We start from the raw sequence: 24,755 nt of genomic DNA, 5'->3' as shown, positions 1-24,755 counted from the left end.
ATTTTGCTATTTGCACCTTTTGTGGAGCCTCGGTTGCTGAGGCGTCTTTATAAAGAATAATTTATTCGCACATGCATTTCCATGTCAGGAGTATTTACGCAAATATTACAGATGTATTTTAAATTCTAGGCCATAGCAACCCTTTAAAAATACATTTATTTTTTAAATTCATTGCACAAGTGCAGCATTTATTTCTGATAAAACGGCTTGATTTTTTTTTTTTTAACACCAACATGGTGCCAATTCTGCATGGAAGCAAAAGGCTTTGAATAACAGATACAGTATCAGAACTCTGTGAACACGTATAGCAAAATAACTACATAATGGGAAATAATGCAACCAACAGACATAAAGACCTGGTCAATGTTGAGCTCTACTACTTTGTAAATTATAGTTAGTCTGTTCCTATTGTTGGGATTCCAGTCTGTTATCACTGCTGCCAGCACACCCTTTTAATTACAAGTAAACGGAGAGACAGATCTGTGACGCAAATGAAAACCAAAAGATTTACTCGCTGCCATTTCCTCGATATCGAAACATACATTTTACGTCATATGGACACTTTTTTTCTGCAAAGCCTTCCTTAGATAGTAAATATCGAAGTCTACCAAATAAAACCAGCAAGTGCCACCAAAATCATATGTCTATTCACAAATAGTTAAGGGGGTAGAGGATTATCTTCAATCGAGTTTGTAGTCGTTCCGAGTAAGAAATTGAGAACAATGATCCCGCAGATTATTGTCCCGATCAAAGGGGGATTGGCCGCCTTAATGTTTGTGTAATTAATGTGTGAGCGATGAGTATGGCCAGGTAATCTAATTCAAATCATTCATTGGTACAACTTGGAACCCTGCCTCTAAAAGTGGAACGGTTTGTATTTTTAATAAAACAAAGTAAAATAATTGTGAAAAGAAAGATAAAGGGATCGTGGTTTGTAAAATAACAAACTGCTGGTGTAGTCAATAATCAACAATAGAACGATACTGGTTCAAAGGTATCTAATTAGTCTACATTCCAGATAGCCTATCTTTATGTCTACGTAATGTTATTAAAATTACGTTTACTTTTTGGCCCATTTTACTGTCTTATATTGACTTCTATCCAAATCCAAAACCCTACTGCGCGTAAATGTGTTTTTTGAATGTGTATTTTTTTTTTAACGTTGATTAACACAGATCCCAAGCTATATGAAATGAGGACAAAAGAATGTGATCTATATACTACTTTACAAAGGCAAAACAATATTAACGTTTAAATAACCAAAGTTGAAATCTAAGTAGCATTTCTCTAGAAGCTTTGATAAATGCATAGGTTGTCATACCAAGTTTTAATAATAAAACACTCATTGGGCACCAGTGCTTGATGGCGACTTTTCTTTACTAAACATATTTGGCTGTGAGTTGAACATGAAGGGAAAAACAGTGCACAACTTATCCCTGCACAACTACCTGATAAGTCTGTTGAACAGCAAATTGAATAATATACACAATACATTAATGCATGGAGTTCCTATAAATTTGCCTTTAAACTTGGAAGTTCTTTTGACTCAGTAAGGTTCCTAAGAACAGTATCAGGAACACTTTTAAAATAAATAACTTGAACAATAAAATGCCCTCCCAACCAAAGGGATATTTTTTAAAAGATAGTTAGTCATGCAGAGCTGTATTACACTTCTATTCTGTCAGTTAAACAGGTTATTAATAAACTACTGGATATAGGTAATTAAGATAGCATTTTGCATCAAATGCAGATACAGATATAGTCACTTAAGGAACCATAGCATTGAATAAAAGACAGTAGGCCTACTCAAAATTAATACAATAATATGAAAATAAAAATACATTTATATAATATGAAAATAAAAAAAAATACATTTGTATATTCAAATAATGCTCTACAGCAAATTATTTTTGACGACTGACATCTGTGTCATGAATTAAAAAAAAAAAAAAGTGTGCAGTGTTGCACCATTAAAACACGGATCACCAAAAATAGGAAAACATTTCAATGTGTTGTATTTATCAATCAATTGATTAAGGACTTCACATCCTGGTCAGAGATTTATTTGGTTCCATTTAATAATTAAATTGATTGCAGATAGTGCTAAAGTTGTCAATGCCTGTTACTGACCTTTGTGACGTATTTGACCCCTTTTAACATAGGCCTTTATACTGCTTATTATTTGTACCGTCTCAATGCAAATATAACTTCTAAGTAGTACTTGTTAAAGGAATATGCAGCAAAAGCACCATTGCATTGTTTAGTTGCAGTCACTCACAACCAAATCACACAATGGAATATTCACTAAAAGGTGACAACTAGTTGTATGTGTAAATTTCATTTACAGTCCTTTCGATTGCTAAAGTGGTATTAGCCGCCTTCAACACTTAATTTGCACGTTGATTGACCTTTAATTAAAGTCGCTTTCTTAACAACATTAAAACAGAAATACATTACAGTTAATTACTAAACAGCTTCAGTTACTGTTGTAGAAATACTTAACTTGATAAACTACTGTTTGTTTCAAACCTGGCTGCCAATACTGCCTAATAATGGAAAGTAACAGCATCAGGAAGCTAAAGGTAGTTCAGTTAAAATGCCAATCGTTTGAAATGTATAAAATTGTCATGCTAGTAATTGCCTTGTTAATAAGGTACCAGTTCTCAATTGAGCTCTTCTATTGCTGGGGGCGGGGGAATACAAAAGGAATTATTATTATTATTATTATTTATTTCTTAGCAGACACCCTTATCCAGGGCAACTTACAATTTTTACAAGACACCACATTATTTTTACATATAATGACCCATTTATACAGTTGGGTTTTTACTGGAGCAATCTAGTACCTTGCTCAAGGGTACAGCAGCAGTGTCCCCCACTGGGTATTGAACCAATGACCCTCTGGTCAAGAGTCCAGAGCCCTAACCACATAGTGATCCGAGATGAATGCAACCATTTTAATGGTGTTTAATTGATTTTTACTAACGGGAAATATTAAAAAAATATATATATATGACCAATGTCACTTTATTTTGCTACATTTTAAAACGTTTGCGAAACAAGTATTATATTCAAATCTGACTTTGAAATTAGAATGAATTGAATGGTTAAGAGAAAATGCACCTGATGAAAAGCTAAGAAAGATAAAACACGTTTGCTCAGTCTTGAACAAATTCATTCAATTGAATTTTACAGATATGCAAAGTAGAACATTTGCCAGTTATCAAATTGTTTCTAGGTATGTACTCAGCAACACAGTTTTAAATCCTCTGATAATATTATCTGTGTTATAAGAATACAATACATTTTTTAAAGAAACTTCAATGAATTTTCTTGTTTTAGCTGGTTCAAAGCTATCTAGGTACAGATGCACAATGGGGATGGAATTTGTTTAACTAATTGCATTTTATAAGTAATGTATTTATTGCTTAAACATACCCTTTTTACATTTGCCTGCAGAAGACAACCTATTTTGTATTAGGTTGGTTGGGAAGGTTTTAATCATAGTTTGCCTGTTTATATGAACTGTTTTTACAGCCATGATACAGTAAGTGGGGCACAGGCACAGATACTAGCATGGGTGATGTTTATTGTTTGTTCCTAGTGCCCACATTTGAAAGTACTATATGTTTTGCATCTTCAACCAACGGGCAATTGATCTGAACAGCAGCTGATCTAAACAGTCACTGTTGAAATCCCAAGTGGACATTTGTCTCTTTAGTTTATTTTTGTCTGTAAAAATATGAGCATCTGCCACGGTTTAGATAAACTGAATAGCCCCTAATGTGTGCATAGGATCCTGTCTGCAAAATACAGTGTAGTGTTGCTTCAGCTAGTCTTTATTTAGATCTGCTGAACTATACTGAGCATCAAAAGAAACTTATCACTATTATAACACATTTATTTAAAAAAAAAATAAGGTATATAAATGATGGACATTGACAAAATGTTTTTGGTTTCTTTTTAAGCACTCGATCATTCATCCTTGACCATGACATGCTTGAGTGACTATGACTGAAGCATATGCACTTAATCACCTAATTAGTGAGACAGTTGATTGGACACTGGATATGGAGTGATTTCAGCTGTTGAATTGCAAGCTTGAATAAAAGCAATAAAGAAAATCACAGAAAAAAAAAACAATATGCCATGTCTGTCAAGAGAGCAGCGCCTTCATGCAATCGCCTCCTAGGGCAGCGTACTGTGGCTCGCCATCTTGCGTGCTCACAGCCAGCAATTTCAAACCTGGGAGACCAAGAGTCACAACACCTGCCCAAGATTGACAGATCATTTTGCAGCATCTTCGTGATGTCAATTGTTAATCAGCACAATAAAAAGTCACTGCACCTGCTCTAAAACAGAGTTTCAATCACATCTAGTGAATTTTATTCAAATATAAGTGAGAAGTTTCTTTTGATGTTCAGATATAAGTGATAAGTTTCTTTTGATGCTCAGTATAGAAACAACTTGTTACTGTGAACATCATAACCCCTGTACAACAGATTACTCGTGGGCCCAGTCTGATCTGATCATTATCCATGCACTTCTCAAAAATCTCCAACCCATACACATTTCATGGACTGATTGTGCTGACTGATCTAAGAGAATGTAATGGATGAGTGTGTGCTTATGTCATTTGATTCATGATATGACCACAACACAATAAATACTGCCCCAAACACATTACAAATTGTTTACTTTTCAGCACATTTTAAATGTATTCTTTTTCATCTTAATATGCCACTAATTCTACCAACAGCTGATGGGACTTTTGGCCTTGATCACTGTCTGAGTGGCACTTTCTCAATGACAAAGGTAAGAACTGTTCCTTGGCCAACAGCCAACAGCACCACGAAGAGCATCAAGTAGTTGCTTTAATAGAAGTCCCTCAAGATATATTCTGTTCCTCTATAGCAGCGGTTCTCAAACTATGGGGCGTGCCTCCCAGGGGAGGCGTGGCAAGGTGTCAAGGGAGGCACAAACTGTGTGTCCTTTTATTTTTTTTTTGGAGAGGTTGGATGATTTGAAAAAAATTACAAATTATTATATATTTAAAATGTATTATATTTAAAAATAACTAAAATAAAATAACACAAAAAGCTTTTGTTTAACATGCTAATGTTCCTTAGCAACTGTGAAACGTCACACGTACGTTGCGTGTTTTTTTCACAGGAAGCGCAATGATTTTATTTCTTTATTTATGTATTGCATTTATATAGCGCTTTTTATACAAAAGTACCGCAAAGCACTGCACAGTACATAGCAGAAAAAAAGAACAAACCACACTACATTTGTATAGCATGTCACACATAGGACTGCCACAGTCAGACCATTTAAATAACAGATTTAAATAACAGTATACACATAATAACACAAAAGCAGCAATTTTAAAGTTACATTAAAACCCACTAAGATAAGAAAATTAACAGGACAAAAAAAAAAGATTTTAGCTACTTCCGTTTGTACTGTTTTTGAATACTTCTGAAACTCATACTGCTCTATAGTGATCAAATCCCTTCTACTTTTTATTCATTTTTTTTGCAACATATAGGATTTTCAGTTTGTTATATTGTTTTAGTAAACTGGGAAGGTGCAGTTATTTTTTTCATAGCTCAGGGAGGCTCACTATGACAAAGTTTGAGAACCACTGCTCTACAGTACAGCTGGCATTTTTTTTGACCAAATATAAGCTTTAAATATATTTGCTTTTTGCTATTTTTGACCAAATATATCTTATATGCATAAGCAGCTCATATTTCAAAATATTTGCCAGTAAAACATTTGTAATAAAAAAAACAAAACAAAAAAACAAACAAAAGCTGCATAAAAAAGTCACCTGAATTCTGGTTTAAGTTTCCAAACACCCTCTTTACCAGGATTCCTATGGAAGTTACATATGTTTCTTAACAATTCTCAGGAAAACTTCTGCCTGGGAAGCAGACAGCTTTGGACTGAACTCTTGCAGTATTTCCTGAGTTGTAGCTTGTCCATCCATCTCAGCCTGGAATGCAATAAAGTTCCTCAAATCCACCAGCAGTTCATCAGTTCATCAGTTGGAATCAGTGATTGCTGCATATTCTGATCCTCCTCGTCTTCAATAGTCTAGGACAGGATAATGTGGTTCCTGGCTCTCATTTTTGTATTCACTTGTATTTAGTAGTATTTATTTGTTAATGCAAACTAAGAACAACTTGTCAAGTTCCAGGCTACAGTATTTCAACATTTACAACTCTACAGTACATTAAAAGTTATAATTACAATAGCAAATAATATATACAGTTACATAATATAAACAATAAACACAAATATAGTAATTTAAAAAGACACTTGCACAGTACCTTTCCTCTGGAGTGGTTGTGGTAACTAAAGTTGGGGTAGCCAACATAGGGTTTTTCTTCTGAGCAAACCACTTTCTAAGTAAGACAACAAAGATTGTTTTTTAACTCATTAAACACTGCAGATCTGTAAACAGGACTAGGATAGATAACTCCACTGTCAACTGCAGTAAGCATAAAAAAAAAAGTATTTTATGAGACAACTAATTTGAAAGTCAGTAGTTACAATAACTTGAATGAAGTAGATAAATGATTTGACACAATTATTCATCAGTGTGATCATTATTTCTTTGTGAGAATTGTGAACTAAACTAATGCAATAAATGAGAAAAAAATATTAATGTCCCTTTAAGAAATAGAAACATGTGAATCTTAGCCTTTAAGATTTAAAGATGCAGCTGTAGTCTATTTTACATGATTTTGAAGATTTTTCAAATGAGAGAACTTTCAAATAAGTGTAGCCTTTCTTTGGTAGCCCTGGAAACTTAAAAGAATATTTAAATCAAATGTAAATACCCAGTGTTATTTAAGTAAACCAAAAAGGACAGCACTGCACCCCCTGAAGCTGTGCTTCTGCCAATATCTTACTTTCCACCAGCTGGTGTTCCCGGTAGGCTGTTGCTGGCAGTCCATGTTGGCACGCCAGAAGATGTTCCCAGGCAACGCTGCCGTGAGACCGTCAGTGCTTTCAAAGCTTCTTTGGCCACTCTATTAGCTTGTGCTTCCACTAACACATAGTCTGGGTTAGAGGCCTCCATGATGGAATCATGCTTTATCACACTGTGTATACATAATTTTATGTACAGAAAGTAATTATTACAGTTTGTTAGTAAGATCCCCACTAACAATTGTATACACCTGACAATAATGTTACTTCAATCTGAGTTGTATTTTTCCTTCACTGACTCATTCTCCACACATGTATATGTATTTTCAACACTACATTATTATTAGTTTACTATTAACTGTAGTGACTGTGTTTTTAACCAATGCTGTTTAATCACTTACCTGACTTTACAAAAAGTTTTGTGCCTTCTTTTTTTTAACTAAATGTGGTATTCGGTGCCCTTCAAATCTGGTATCTTCTGAACACTTATATTTTCTGTGCTTGTGCGCAGCTGCCACTGAAAGCTGTTTTCCTCCTTCAGCTGCACAGTGCTTCTTTTTCTGTTTCTGAGGACTGTTTTTGTCTGGGTCACTTTGCAGTTTTATTGTGTTCTGTACATTACTTGATGACACATCAGCAGGCTGTCCACAGTTATCACAAGAAGCCAAAGCCTGTTCAATAACTGAAGTTGTTTCCTCTTTAAAACTGTCATTGTAGCTGCCATTGTCATTAGCAATTGTCATATTTTCATGTTCTGACATAGTCACTTTAGAACCATTAGCACCAACATTTTCAGTTTTGTCAGACAAAGACACTTCCAGGTTTTCTTTTATTGCGTGTTGACTTGTGCGTGTATTTTGCTTAAGCAAGTTTCTGCTTGGTGTTGATGGCTTCGTTATCTTAGCTTTTTGTAGCCTCTTTGGTACCTCGACTGTTGACCCAGTGCCTGCATAAGTTAAAGACAGACATGAGAAGCATGACAAATATATTCATTCAAAAGTAAGAAACTACACAGTATTTTGATTGGAAGGTAATAAATGTCTAATGATTTCATCACACTTCAAAGGTGGCACTAGTTTCACTTCCCTGGGAGCCATCAGGACTGCTCAGCATGAAAAGCTCATAAATGTCATTGGACTTGAAAAACGCTGTTGCTTTGGGTCCTTAAGAACTCGGTTTGTGAGGAACTGCTTAAAGATTTGTCTGAAAAAAAATGAATAAAATGAATGACAGGAAATGATAGCTCTTTTTGCAACTAATCTTTGCCTATACTAATTAGCATAAATGGTCGGCACCTGTACTTCTTGACTTATCGCAATTTCACCCAGCAGAACCGTTAAGCAGCAGGAAAAGGCGTATTGTTTTATGTTCCCAAGCCCAATTTACTATTTAGCAAAAACATTTTGTGAATGCAATCTAAAAATAAACCATACGGATATATTCAAGTGACTTCAATGCAATTTCGTCTCACTTCGTTGTACTGTCTTGAGAGGCTGCCTTGAAGCTATTGTTGTGGTCCCATCCATTTTGCGGTAAGAGTAGCCGTTTTCTCTGACAAATACCTCCAGGATGTCCAGCATCTGGTTGAGGCGATGGTTTCAAACCAAACATTGTTAACTGGATTGGGTAGGAATTATCGGATTAGGTGCCATTAATATTACATGTACAAAGAGAACTAGCAACAGGAACAGGGTAGGTTCAGATCCACTCTAAAGACAAATCCCATTTATATTGAACAATGACAGCTGGGTCCTGACAGTCGTCGTATGCAAGACCCCCTTTATAAGATACATGTTTCTATAATGAATGTTTAATATATATAAAAATAGATAAACTGGCTAAGGGCAGTTAGGTAACCAGTATAGTGTATTGATTTGGCCTAAAATATGGAAGTGAAAAAAGGTGTAGTTAATTTAAAGTGTGCTAGAAAAAAAAGGAAAGCAGACAACATTAAATATTTCTCTTAATGTGATTTAGCCTTCACTGAGGTTTGTGAAATGTAAACATCTATCCCTTGTGACCTCTGCAAGATGAGCCATTTTGAAATATATGATTAATTGTTTATTTCAGTGCATGTCTGATTGCTTATAGTAAATATGCATTACAATCCATTGAACAACCTTATTCTTTCAAAAGTATGTAATCCAAAAAGATAGCATCTTTCAATTAACTTTTAAAATGCATGTTTCATGCCTTGTCTGACCTAAGCCCTGTGTTACTGGACGCTCAGCTGATGCACTATCCTTGCACTACTATCATGTCATCGTAAGTTGTTATCTCATATTGTATTCTAGTAGTATTTGCGCTTACTGTAAACTACACTGTATTTAAATACTGTTTTTGCACTGTACCTTGTATTGCCCTGTAAAGCTTGTAAGTCACATTTGATAAAGGCGTCTGCCAAATAAAGAAATAATAATTATCTATATTTGTCATAACTGTCCATTGTGAATAAATACAGAGGAATTCGAACTGGAAAAAATGCACTTCTTTGTCATTAATTTTGCTCTAGCTCCTCCTTTCAAATGTCAACATATTATGGTGTGCATATTGGATGACCTGGTTTGAAACGTTTTGGTTAAATAAATGAATAATTAAAGACACTGCTGCTGGTAATTGGAAAAAGCAGGCTGTATGTGGCAAGAGCAGGTGGGCACTTTCTGTTTCATATTAGAGATTCGTGAACTTACAGAATTGTACCCAGAATATCATTACTTAAGGTAAAAAATACCATCCCATTATAATAATTTTGCAATTAAATTCAATAAAACTACAAATTCTAAATTCTTATACAAAGGCTTTAAGAAGGCCCATCACTGTGAAAAGATGTTACTACTGCCGGTTTACAGAAATGAAGGAGGGCTTCCACCTCTGCATATACGTCAGCCACAGCGAAGAATACGCACATACTCTCTGTTCCCATTAAAGCCAGGAGTGAGTGGGAGAACTCAAACTGTTTAGATTTCACATGTGCCGATTACTGATAATGAAGCTTTATACGTCACAGCAGTGAGTGGACTTTTCTTAATTATACATCAAACACCTCAAATGCCATTTGTTATTATTCTGTTTGCATTATGTGAACTGCTGTGAAAATAGAGAACAACCGTGATAGAATCCAGAAAAAAATATGGTAAGCGTTTAATGTAATCGTTTCATATGTATTCTGGACAAGCCTGGGACTGGTTATAAGACGTCTTTGGATTATGTAACCCCAGCAGCTAAATGATAAAATTACACTGCGATTTATTAATGTATTAAAAGACCATTAACATTAGGTAAACATGTATTTAGTTTTATTTCCCAATGACACAGTTTCATAAGCAATGCCCATCTCCTCAACAGCTTCTAGTCTTCAAATTATTAACCACCTTGCTGCTGAATGTTTAGATTTAGTCAAGATAGCTATGCAAACCAGCACACAGCTTGGTATTACACACATGCATCATGTCACCACCCTTTTTTTCTTTCTTAGCTCTTACACACATTCTGGGCACTGCTGCATGTACACTATTAATACTGAAGCTTCTGTGTGTCAGTACAGTTCAAACGCGTGGCCTCATCACCTACATTAACAGTTATGTGGAACCATTTCTTGTAACAAATATCAAAATAAAATTTCTTCAAATTCAACAGATCCTTTTTTTTTTTTTTTTTTAAATAGTCTTTATCCACCCAACCAATCAGAGACAAGAATTCATGCTAAGGCTGACATGGAAATACTGGACGCAGTAAACCTTACCTGCATGTCTCCATTCAGGATCTTATCAACTTCATTGAAATCAATGAAGTTTAGGTAAACTTGGTGCTGGGCATCTGTTAACCGACAAAAGAGCACCTACAATAAATATGTACAAGTTGGGCTCAATACACACAAAAGGGAGATTTAAAATACTGCAAATTAAAAGCATAAAAAACTATGAATGGTATTCTGGAGAAAGGGGACTGCAGATAAAAAGAGCTTTGACTGTAGTATAAACTTGGATGAATAGAATACATAAAATAACATCTTAAAATTGGTACAGTTTATCCCCAAAGTTTAAGATGTTAGTAGCTGCATGAAACTAAATGCTGTGTTTCACCTACAGAACGCACCTGTTCATTTTTGTACATCTGCCTTCATTCTCTGAAGAAGATATGGGTTTATGGTATCTCGTAGAACACAAGCACATTTATATGCAGTCTGCACCTATAAAAACAATGCAATAAAGTATATCAGATGACATGTGTGATAGTATAAACACTGGTGTTTTTAATATATTAATCTAATTACTGTAAATCGATTAAAAAAAAACAAAAAAACATCAACACCACATGACTGCCTTAATGTAAAGTTTTTTAGTTTTTTTTTAAGGAGATCAAGGCATTAAAGATTCATAAGAGTGCTAGTTGTCCCTTAGGGCAAACTCCCTTTTATCGGTATCGTTAGCCTAATCTTGTGTTAGGCCAAATGCCATTTACTAGTAATCCAAGGGGCCCAGAGATCAAAAGAAAACCTATAGGAGGCCTGCAGCACTGTAACATACAAGACAACAAGGGAAGATTAATGCCCACTTGAGACTACAAAAGGCAGCATGAGGAAAAGCTTGTGATCATTGACAATAAAAGGTCATCTTGATCTTAAGTGAACATATGGTACAGTAATAGATCTTATGTAAAATACAAAGAGCAGATACCGTACATAAAATAGAGCACATGAAATCAAGATACCTAAATTTACTTAATTAATTTAATAATTTATTTACCTCAACTATGAATAAAAATTTAATTTTCTAAGTTAAACAGCATTTCCAAATAGAAATGGTAAAGGATGGTACCAGACTCTGTCCGAAAAGATAATTTTGCCATGGTAGTTTATCAGGATAAGCAATGCCATTAGGCTTTTACACAGAGAAAGTTGGACAGAAATATATAATAAAGTATTGTATTTTCAGATACGGTCTAGTCAAGACCACAGGCCAGGAAAAAAATTAAATAAAAGACTTGTAATGAAAGCTTCAAAAGGAGTGTGGAAGTTCAAATTAGACAGCTAAGACATATTTGTTGCTGAAGGAATACTAAATGAGCACTATAGACTGAAGCTAGCCACTTACAACCATTTAATAACATTAATAATTAGTAAAGGTTTTCATTACTGGCAGAGAAAGGGACATCCATATTCCCTTTAAAGCAGAACAGTAAACCTATAGTTTCAGTGCACTCTTGAACCCATTGATAGAAATAAAACTATTCCATTTACAGCCCAGTACCTGCATATTATTTTCCAGATTTACTACATAATTACTAATATCAAAAGCTATACATCAAGTGCATTAGTCCTTTTTGAAGTCCTTTTTGCTCAGCCTCCATCACTTTTGAGAAGGCAGTACAGTACAACGTTGCATATCTGACCCCCAGTGGACTGGGGTATAGGCGGATATGTGAAAAAGTCGGATTTGCGAACACCTATAGAAAATTACATTTACACATGCATAAATAGGTTAGTGAACAAAAACAACAATCAAAGTGCTTTAAACACTGGGAAATTCATTGCTTTAAAAGTAAGCAAATGTAAACAAGATTAATTAGGCTACAATACAGTGTTGCTATGTGGTTTACTATAAGCCATCTCCACGCAAAGCTTTTAAAATAAATACAAAACAAAACTGTAAGGACCAGGAGTCACAAATGGAGATTAGATAAAGGGGCATTCAGAACAGAAAATAGGAGGCACTTTTTTACACAGAGAATTGTGAGGGTCTGGAACCAACTCCCCAGTAATGTTGTTGAAGCTGACACCCTGGGATCCTTCAAGAAGCTGCTTGATGAGATTCTGGGATCAATAAGCTACTAACAACCAAACGAGCAAGATGGGCTGAATGGCCTCCTCTCGTTTGTAAACTTTCTTATGTTCTTATGTTCTTTAGTAACCTGCAACTGATGGCTTCTTTCTTAACTCTAGACATCCCTGCTTCCCTGGTTCTGCTTTCTTAATATCTCTGTCACAGTACTTTGCGCTCTTTCTTGATATTGCCAACTGCCGATAAGCAGCTCGGTTTGAATATTGCTTTGGCTATTTTAAACAAACAGCCGGTAAGCATTGCGTTTATGAAGCTTGCTTTGTTTAATTAAAATGCATTTAAAAGCTACAACAACATGCTGCCAATATCTGCAACCATGCGCTCCATCATATAAACACATTGCACAAAAAAAGAGTAAAACACAAAACTTTCTCAACTGGTGTATTGAAAAGACACTGCAACACACAGCTGACTGACACACGCACACAGCCCGTCTCTCAAAGGGGAAGGCATCAAAAGGCTGATTGCTATAACGCTTTCCATCACGGACGCTGCACTTGCTGCCAATACCATTGCTCTCGTAGCCTCATTTTAATATCTATTTATTTATTTAGCGAGGCAGTTAATTGATCAGGGCGGTTATGTGACTTATTTCAACGGTCCACTCCAGTCTAATTGTGATAACTATATTAACAAAAAAAGAATAATTATAAAATATAAATAAGCCTCAACTGCAGATATTTTTGTAACCACCCACAACTTTTACAGTAGACCCTTTGTAGCGGCTAGCAGTATAGTTGCAACAACCTGTCAGTAGGCTTCTTTGTTTAGCTATCAGTTCATAATGAACTGTTGATCTGTTAGTTGTAAATAGCCAACACACTGGGCTGTTAACTACTGCCATTCATTTTCATCAATAAAGGTAAGAGGGTCAGGAGATGTATCTTTCATTTAGCTTTAATACCTTCAAAGTAACATATTTCCACAAGATAGTGAAAAGATCTTACAAATTGAATATCACTATTAGCCATGGCGTGGACCACGCAACATTAATTAAGAGGCTAATGTATTATAGGCATTAACAATCAAGAACCATGTTTTAAAGGATTCATTTTATGTGGCCGTGTGTGAGTTAAAGCTGTGAATGTTTAAGGAGAGCCCACTTTCATGGAATCAGCAGTTTTACTGCTAATGCAAAGCATGAATCCACAACTGCTAGAAGTACAACACATACATTGTTCAGCTTGTTATTTGTTTGTTTGGTTGTTACTTGAACAGTTTATTCTAGAGCATTCTGTATTGCTTACTAAATGGGGAATGCCATTTTATCAATTATAGCTTAGTTTACGGCGGTTAGTGTACAGAACATGTTTACAAATACTTATAAATGTGAATGCGCTAATCCTTTTATTGTGCTGTTGCCTGAATTATACTTTGTGCTACTGTTGCACTTGATGTAAAGGCTGAATGATTGCACCTCATGTGAGAAAAATTATAAACTCCAGGAAAAACATAAATAATAAACTTTAGTCACAACAGGTAACAAAAGATATCACAATCTAAACTTTGAACAGAATGCTATTTGGACACTTTTTTGCATTTCTGCCATACCTGAACTGGCAATGCATTTGAATATCCTCCCATAGTAATAGGGACTGAAAGGTGCTCCATAAAGATAGGAAGCATTCCTAACTTTCCTAGAAAAAAAAGTCAAACAGGGGCCAGATTTCTTTCAAATTATTCTGCATTGGAGAACCAGACAGAATGAAGCAATGTGGTGTGCGGAACTGCAAAGAAAGACAAAAAAAGGATTACAGGTCATACTCTGGAAAGCTGGCGGTTATTTGAAGCAATGGTCATTGTGGTGTTAGGTGATTTAAAACCTGTAAAACTTTTTAAGTGACTGAAGTAATGTCAGGTAGTAAGCTGACACAGGATGTGTAAGTGAGCTTAACCCTATTGATTGCTTATTACTCAGTGACTGGTGTTAGGCTGGATCTTTCTCTTCATTAAGACAAGACTTCCATCCTCATCAAAACCTAGTAAGAGAAATAGATTGCTTACAGGTATCCTGCCCTATAGTAATCAATGTATTTATTCTTTATATCCACTGCTATAATCATTGTTCTTTGTTTCTGATGTTGTTTTACCTTCATGGCCCCAACTCTCCCAGCTTTAGTGCTCCCACAGTCGCTCGCTTCAAATCAAGACCCACCTGTTCTCTCTTGCTTTTAATGCTCTTCAAGCCTGATATCTGTTATTCGCTGTTGTCTAAATTGCTATTTCTGGTTTTTCACTACATCTTATTCATATGATTCTGCATGACACATGCATCCACAATGTTTAGAATTCATATCCTTGCCTTGTATTTAATGTATTATGCCTGTATTTAATGTATTTGCATTGTTTTTTACTGTTTGTATTTAATGTACTATTCCCTGTATTTCAATGTATTATGCATTGTTCCTCGCTATCTTGTAAAGCACTTTGTAATGGTGGTCCACTATAAAAGGCGCTACATAAAATAAATATTGATTGATTGATTCAGTATTGGTACATATTTAAAGAGTTTGGTTTTAAAAAACAATGACAGTGGAAAAACCCTTACCTGTTTACATGCAACTGTTACGCCTGCATATGGGTTACGTATTTTGCGCCCCTCGTCTAGAATCACATAGTGCCAGTCATATTTCTGAATGTAATCTTGCATAATTCAAATGTAGGAATAGGAGGTGATGAGAATCCCGTGGCAGGCCACATAAGTTTGTCCTGAAAGACAACAGTATTGGTCAAACTGCAAAACCAGGTAAAGGGCAACCTCACAACAGAATAAAGGTAAAAAGCGTAACTTTTGTATACTTTTATATATTTGGTAATACTAACACTAGATCAACTAGACCTAGATTTCGATAACCCTCTCAACCTATATTAAGGAATGTCCATACTGTTTCATCAAATAGGATGAATTGTTCTAAAGATATAACATATGCAGGCACTTCCAGGGTTATGTGCCCCTTGCAGGGGATAAGAAGACTCATTTAGTTTGAAATCGTATAACAAATGCATAGGTTGGTCTATGACACAGGACTAATGAATAATTTGTATGAAGATACAGTTCTATTACACATTTAAAAAGAAAACATCAGTCAACTGCAAAGTTTTAAAAAATCTTGTCTCCAATAATTCAAGGGAACGGATACATCATCACAATTTCTAAAACTGTTTATCTACAAGAAGCTGCTCTGCCAAGTTATCAGTAAAGTATAGCTAAAACTGTATGCTATTTTTGTTATAATATTAACTGTTTTTGCCATTTTAAAATGATAACATTAATTAGCTGCTTTCTACCTTGTATGTTTTCATTGCAAGTAATGAAAAGCATTCTAGAGAGGTATTCTCTGAAGCCTAAAGGTTAACTGATGTCACTCTGCCATTGTCTGTACTGTACTAGATACCTGGTAATGGTCCATCACAAAATACAACAGAGATCTCTGTCTGTACACTTAACACAAATAATCTCTGGTGACTTCAAATTAAAAGCTTGTAAAATATGTAACCTCTCCAAGTTTTTTTTTTTTTTTTTTGCAATTAATAGGGTACATCTTCTATTAGCCTGACTTGCTGAATGCTGTGCTGCTGTCATTAAAAGACGTTTTTCGAAAGTGCTGCAGATATTACTGAGGCTCTTGAGACCAATCCCTCCTAGAGGGCAAACAGTGGACTGGTGGAAAATAACAGCCATAAATCACAGTGTCAGGTAGCAGTGAGAACACAAGTGAAACTGAGGCTCATGATGGGCACTCAGAGTAAACACAGCATGGGAGCCTCCCAGTCAGGAATTACTGAACCTGTAATTAATTAAAACTTCCTTCAAGCTAAATCTTTAATAAATGAGGATTTGTGCTGACAACAAGGAAAAAGACACACAAGCAATAAGGTCTTAACAGCAAATTTCAGAAATATTCAATCATTGCGTTTGCACTATTTAATGCCCTTTCCGTGCCCAAGATGTTAATTACCATTTCAGATACATGTTCTAAGATTACGTTTACTGTACCACATACAGCCTTGAAAGAGAATTCCAGTATAAAAATAAAAATAATATAAATATCTAAAACCTTTAACAGTACATGAACAACTCTGCTACAACTGATGTTATAATATGACCATATTATTACATATATATTTTTCTATAAACTTATCAGTCTAGTAAGTTTTCAATATGATGCAACTGAATGATAATATATGACATCAGAACTGTTAATAACGGTTAATGTTCAGTTCCTGACACCAACTTACATTCTGTTGGGTGTAAATTTTATTACTACTACTACTACTATTAGGCACCCCTGATTACCTATGTAGGCTTATTATAAATGTAATGACAAAAGCATGAATGGTTGGCAAATTAATACATTAACTGCAATTGAAACATAATTTAAAAAAAAAAAATGCTTACTTTACATTGCGCTTAAAGGCTTATCTGGTTGAAAGGTTGACAGTAATTTAGACAATTGTATTGATTACCCCAGTAAACAACCCAGTAATTTAATTTGGAGCAAACTAGTACATTAATGTGGTCACACGAATAAGATATTCAGGATGCTAATACAGACAGTGAAGTTAATAATACTACAGGATGCTATTAGCATACTTCTCAATACAGTTACTACTCTTTCTACTCCAGTCATTGTATCACTTACATCACAGAGTGCTTAATCAGATACAACTTTTTTTTATTTCAGTATTAGTAATCTAAGTCTTCATTCATTTTAGATAGAGATTAAACAATTTATTTGAAAATTAAAAAATGCATTCAAAGCTAGAAAATTAAGTCTAGAGAAATCTCGCTTTACATTTTAATTGATTGCAATCACACTATACCCTTTTTAAGTGATTAATGTTGTGGTTTTTACGTGCATGTTGTGTTTTATTTTTTGTGGTTGTTAATAATGTACCTACATCTTGAGAACTCTGTTAGCAGATGGCTGCTGCTCATCACGCCCATAGGGATGGGTGTGACACTGTAGCTGTTGCATTTTTTACAGCAAGTGTTTTTTGTGGTTTTACTTTCATTATCTGTCCCAAAATGACAAACATTTTTTGGGATATCATTTTCGAAATGGCTCATATATAATTGGAAATGTTTTTAAACTGTAAATGAGTGTTTGAACTTGATAATACAAGCAGATTACCAACCTTTTTACTAGTGAAAGAGCCAGTATCATGGAGGACAGCCACTCTAAATGGAGGCCACCATGTATGAAAGTCTCTAACCCACTGGTGCATCACTGTGGCTAGACATTCAGATTGAATTTTAAGGAAGATAATGTATTCTAATCAATCACTGGAACTTGCAAATGTTGCCTGGAATTACTGGTATATTAAAATAATTATATAGCCCTGATGCAATGTTTTGACTTCCTTTCATAGCATTCATCTATCTATTCAGTACTCTACTCAAATGTCACATTCCAACTGCAAAGTTACAGTCTTCAGGAATTGTTGTTATCATATGACAATGACAAAAAGCATAAAGTCACAAAATAAGTTTTGTTTGGAAGATACAAGTATGATACTTTGGTAGAAAATACAACTGCAAGATTGAAATGTACAGTAGTCACTTTAAAGCTGAATGCATAATACAAATCAATCTTTCTGAACTCCCTAAAACGCAATACAGATGAACTCTGTCTATATTTCAACCTGGATCAAAAGCACATCAAATCCATTTTTACAGTCAGTAATAGCAAAAGGCAATTATTTTTTTTTGAGTATGTGGCTACTATAAAATGCTCACCTAGTGTCTCGCCAAAACAAATACGTTAATACAAGATATAATAAATGACGCTAACAGTATTACAAGCAATTTAGAATTCCACATTGTGTAAACTATTGATAGAAAGCTATAATTGAGTTTGTAAACAATCCATTTGTGGAAGGCAACTGTAGACACTGTATTGACCCAAAAACATCTAGGCCTGGCTCATCTTAGAAACGAAGCACTAATGTTTGGAATTCATTAAATGTGTTACATGTTTAATTTCCCCTGCCCTACAGCTCCACCATCTCGTCAATATTTTCTTTTGATGTCACCACTAAAAGAATTAAAGGAATATTGTAATTGAAATGTCTTTAATAATTCACAGGGACCTCCTCCACTAGCAATACAGCTGATGAAATATTAATTGAGCTCCAGACTGACAGTCTGCAGAGGGGGGCTCTTGCCTGTAATTCGATCCACGCGTCGTAATCTTGCTGTAGCTCAGGCCTGCCAGGAAGGCAATTATCTCGATGGTCTTGCCCAATTCCATCTCGTCTCCAAGAATTCCTCCTGCCTGCTGGCAGTGCAATTCCCACAGCCACCTAACACCTGTCTGTTGGTACCTGTAAACAATAAAATACACATGTTTTACAAAGCAGAATACAACAGGAACAATGATAAATTAATCATCCCGTAATTATCTAGTGTTGACTCAATATAGAACTGTAAGGGTAAAAGGCTGTATGTCTATTATAGAGACAGGCACTGCACAGTCATGTATATTTGATGTGCTTTGACAGTACTAATCACAAGAGCTTGATTTGTATATATTTTTAATTAATATAACAGCTACAGTTCAATACATGTATTTAATTCTATCATATCATGTATGTTTCACAATCAAGTATGTAAATATAACTTGTTGTTTATACAATTTGGATGTTAAAAAAAAGAAAAAAAAGTGTTATCAATGCCTATCATATTTATATCTCAATTTAATCTTAAAGGACCTAAGTAGGGAGGTTTGAGATTATATGGGCCCTAGAGCACTAGCTAACACTCCAGCCCTCTGGTACATTCTCTGTGCTCTTGTACTGAAATATGTATTATACATATATATATTATTTTTAACATGTAGTCTAATTTACTGCACAATTGTTTTCTACATTTTTTTGCAGTCGCCAGTATTACTAATAAAAGTGAAGGTAGTTAATTTGTCTACAGTGCTGTTTCTATGGAATTTCTGAATGTCTTGGAACACAGTTTACAAAAAACAAACAAATAAAATAAAAATAATAATATTAATACCTCTTGTGATTTTGTATAAAATATCAAAAAGAAGGTAGTGGTTCTCTCAGCTCAGTGTTAATGTTCAAATGTTAAGTTTCCAATCACATTGGAATGGTTCACATGTGTCTCAGGTCAGCCAACAAGAGTTAGGATTTAAACCTGAACTCAGCAACCCAGCAACCAGTATTAGGTTGGGGTGTGGGTGAATGTTTTTAGTAAACCAAAGAAAATAATATAATTAAACTATAAAGTTTTAAATTCTGAACCCAATACCTACTTAAAGAGCTTTTTTCCAGAGGAATCCAGGCACTTTGAAGCCTTCATCAAACTCTGCATCACTGTCTTCAGTCTTCTTCACCTGCCACTCGATGCTCCACTTTCTCTGAATCTCTGCCGCTTCCACCTCCTGCTGAATAATATAATGAAGTGTGAATGTGGACGTCACCATAGCCAGGGAAACGAAGAGCATCCAGGCTTGACCAGAAATCTGCATTTTACTTTGTCACCAAAGACATGTTGCTTTGTTTTTGTTTCACTCATAATTCTTTATGAAACAATTGAATTAGTTACGGCAAGGTTAACTTTTTGCAAAGTTGCTTAGTGCTGAAAAAGTTAAAAGTAAAACTACAAAAAACCACATCAAAAAGACAAAGGTTTCATTTTTGCATTCACAGAAGCTTTCTAACCATTCTTCTACTAGTGAGTGACCAGGACAGAAATAGACCATGTTCAATACCACTTGGATCTCTGCTATTCTGAGGGGAGTAAATATTCAGCAAGTCATTGTTCCTGTCAAATGTTTTTGTCTGCTCTATCTTCTTGAGCAATCTTATTAAAACTAACATTACATATATCCCAAATGACAGATTATGGATCTGTAAGTATTTAATCTGCATTTCTGTAGAAGAATGTAATGTAGAACACACATATGAAGCCTAGCAATCAGAACTATCAGATCTAAATTTGTATATATTTGTATATACACACTATATTATTATTATTATTATTTATTTCTTAGCAGACGCCCTTATCCAGGGCGACTTACAATCGTAAGCAAATATATTTCAAGTGTTACAATACAAGTAATACAATAAGAGCAAGAAATACAATAACTTTTGTTCAAGCAAAGTACAAGTGTGACAAACCACAATTCAATAATACAGCAGATAATAGTGATAGTTACATCAGGATATGATTAAATAGTGATAGTTACATCAGGATGTGATTAAATACAAAGTACTACAGGTTAAACACTTGGCAGATTACAGTATTCTGAAGTACAGGATTAAATGCAGAAAAATAGGGGGCAGATAAGAGCAAAATAAAGCACATTTACATGAAGGGTGATTGTGTCCCAGGATACAAACAGAGGAGTTCTACAGGTGCTCTTTGAAGAGGTGAGTCTTAAGGAGGCGCCGGAATGTGGTCAGGGACTGGGCAGTCCTGACATCTGTAGGAAGGTCATTCCACCACTGCGGAGCAAGGGTGGAGAAGGAGCGGGCTCTAGAGGCAGGGGAGCATAGCGGAGGTAGAGCTAGTCTTCTAGTGCAGGCGGAGCGGAGAATATATAGTGTGTGTGTGTGTGTGTATATATATATATATATATATATATATATATATATATATATATATATATATATATATATATATATATTTATTTATATATATATATATATATATATATATATTTATATATATATATATATATTTATATATATATATATATATATATATATATATATATATATATAATCTATATATATATATATACACAAACACACACTATATATTCTCATGGCTTCATACTGTGTTTTAATATAGTTTGTATTTTTAAGGCAATATGTATTTTCCACTTAATACAAAGAATAATCCCTCGCTAATTAGACTAATTTACTAAATTGAGAAACACTGTGTTCTGCTTTCGTTATCTTCCTTTTTATGGGATCTCAGGCTGACTTTAATTGATACACTCTAGCAGCAGGGATATGGCAGTTAGTGGCAGTAGCGTCATAAAGCAAATTAAGATTGATACAGACAATTATCCACTTGAGCATCCAATGAAAGGTGTGAGTGGAGAGTGAAAAAATCTGTCTTTATTTATGTCCCAGTCTTGTCATTTTAAAAAGCCACCATTCTCCATTATCTTTAGGCTTCTAGGTGAAAGAAAAACACTAGTATTTAAATCTAAGTCAGTCTACCATATGCTAGGGTTTGAAAACAATAAAGGCACTTACACAGGTATTTGAAGGGAGCACAATTAATCTAAAGTCTTTCTCAAATACAGTATAAGAACCAATGGGGGTTAACTAATAAATAGGCTTTTAAAACTGATCAGTTTATTTGATCCTGAAGAAGACTAAAACCACAGCAAGTAATAGTCTCACTTGTGTATATACCACCTTAGTGTATTATATCCCAAAATCCAAAACCATTATCAATACTACATCGTTAAATTTACCCCATTTAAGTGTAATATTGTAAGCGTATATTCCCATTTTACTGTATACTTTTTATACAGTTAACTGGCACAGGAATATGAACAGCTTTCAATACATTCCCACACTAAAAAGGAAACTGAAGTAGCATTAGCTAGTCCAAGATTAGCACTAATCAAGGTCTGTGAAATCTTAGGACAGCTGATTTATTTGTATCTTATATTTTTGATTAAGTGTTTTTGAAGTTACAGGTGCACAATATCAATTTACAAATATTAAGTCATACTTTGCATGTGCAGCACATACACAGATTTGACATTTAACTAATTTCTGTTGAACACTTAACAAAAAAAAAAGTTTTACATTTTTGGAAGGATAATTAGCCTACCATAAAAATAAAAATAAAAATAAATAAATAAATAAATAAAAAATGATTGTTTCTGATGTGGGCCAGTCCTTGTAGTCACTGATTTTGAAATTTATTTTTATGGCATTATCAGGGTCTTATTTGTCTTTTAAGACTGAACTGGCAGACATATTGCAGCAGAGAAATCGGGCCCATGTTGTATGATTTTTCTATAAATAACTTTTAGGTAAACTTACTTTTATTGGGAAACTTCATAGCTGTCTCTATAGAAACAGATGGCTTATTCTTTGCTTATACAACTCAATATTCCCGTCATCTGTACATCTTTTCATGCGGCTCTTTTTCTTGGGGTCTTCATCGTCTGAACTGCTAGGAAAATAATCAGAACCATTTTCTTCTTTTGGTTTCTTTACAGTAAGTGGCTTCTTTTCTGCATATTGTTTCAGTTCATATTCTTCATCATAATCAATATATAACTCATCCTCCTTCTCTAGTTCATCTGGGTCAAACAACTCATCACTTGGCACATACTCTGACTCATCACTCTCAGATCCATGGTCTCCCTTGAACTTGCTTTTTTGGGGTGTTCAAATGCTTCTCTTCCTTAACTCCTGCTTTAAATTTCAAACATTTTGCTTGATGCTTGCAGATCTCATCAACATCTATCCAAACATATCTTTGGGTGATTTTCTGGACTCCCCCACGGTCTACACTTGGTACAAATAGCAAAAATACAAATTTGAAGGAGGTTTAATGACGAGAGGTGGGACTTGAAACCAAATGTTTTTCACAGAATTTGAAAGACTGGTACCTAAGGTTATTACAGAAATGCTTACATTTTAGGACCCACATCCCCTACAGGGTAAAGGGTTACGCTGAAGTTCAAATAAAACTCGTCAGTTACTCTTCGTCTGGCAATTTGCCAGAAGTGAGTAGGGTGCTCCTAGTATTTATTTCTGAAAAGCCCTATTCAATACGAGTAGAACGAGGTTCTACACATGGTGGCATCTAAATTGCATCCAGGGTGATTTTTCTAGTCAATGTCCCTTTCTCACTTTAGGTTGACCTTTGCAAGGTCACAGGTTGTTGAGGACTTTTTAAAAACAATCATTTCTGAACTCAGCATGTCAGAAAACCCCCAGGTGAATTTGTCTAGGAAAATCTGAGATGGACGGGCAACGAAATGTCTCTTCTGGTTGAGTTGGCATGGAATGACCCTCCTTTTTTTATTTCCTGAAGTTACCCTGGTTTATCCAAGACAAAATAAATACGGCTTAGGTGGTTAGAAACAGTACTGTTACCTTGTTTTCTTTCTGTCATTTCTGACTCAATTTTTCGATGGATATTTTTGCGGTGGCAGCATGAGGAGCAAGCTGTTCAACAATCTTCTTGACATGCTTTAAAAAGGCAGAACATGACCTGCGAGGGATTTAAAAAAAAAAAAAAAAAGCTGTTTTACTTCCCAATACAGCAGACTCTCGCTAATCCAAACTGCCTTGTTTTTTAAACATATTAATAAAACATTTGGCGTATGGTGCAATATAGTATTAAATACATTTGTTCACTCTGTGTTTGAAGTCAGCGCCAGTACAACACTCAATAAATTAACCAGCCTATTATTATAAAAAGTGATTATACAATTGAACAGATGTGCACGTTTAATCGGATTAAATATAAATATTAAACATTGCCCCTTACGTTACATGCCACAGAACAGCCCCATTAGATACAACAATATTACAAATGTAGCTTTGATGATCATATTCCATGCTGGTAGGAACTTACACACTATGTGAGACTCTTTTAACGGAGCAGTTCTGAGAATCTAAGACAGCTTTAAAACATGCCCTTTACCAGTACCTCAATTTATCTAACATGTCTTGATACTCCTTTTCAGCTTCTGCTCTTTTGGCAGCATGGTTTGCTTCACTTATTGCTCTGTCCACCTGCTGGAGCACTCCTTGTTCAAACACATCCTGGTCATACACGTCAACTCCAAGCGCTTGCAGCTCCACAACTTGGGCTCTTCTCTCCACTGCCTGAATCTGCGGCCTGTCAATCTGCAATGAGGACTGTGCCTTTTTTGACACCTCCCCTGCCGGTTCAGTAAAGGAAGACGATGGCTTTTCAGCACCACTGGTGCTTGGAAAGAAACAGTCCAGGCTTTCACCATTGTA

The 24,755-nt window shown here is 35.0% G+C and overlaps 1 pseudogene; it reads right to left on the bottom strand.

Moving 5' to 3' along the window:
• Positions 1-1,371: 1,371 nt before the first annotated feature.
• On the bottom strand, positions 1,372-24,755 carry LOC117417870 (DNA excision repair protein ERCC-6-like; annotated as a pseudogene).

Source organism: Acipenser ruthenus, chromosome 13, assembly GCF_902713425.1.
Source record: "Acipenser ruthenus chromosome 13, fAciRut3.2 maternal haplotype, whole genome shotgun sequence".
NCBI classification, from domain to species: Eukaryota; Metazoa; Chordata; class Actinopteri; order Acipenseriformes; family Acipenseridae; genus Acipenser; species Acipenser ruthenus.
The sequence above is the reverse complement of the archived record's forward strand: the minus strand, read 5'-3'. Positions and strand labels throughout refer to the sequence as shown.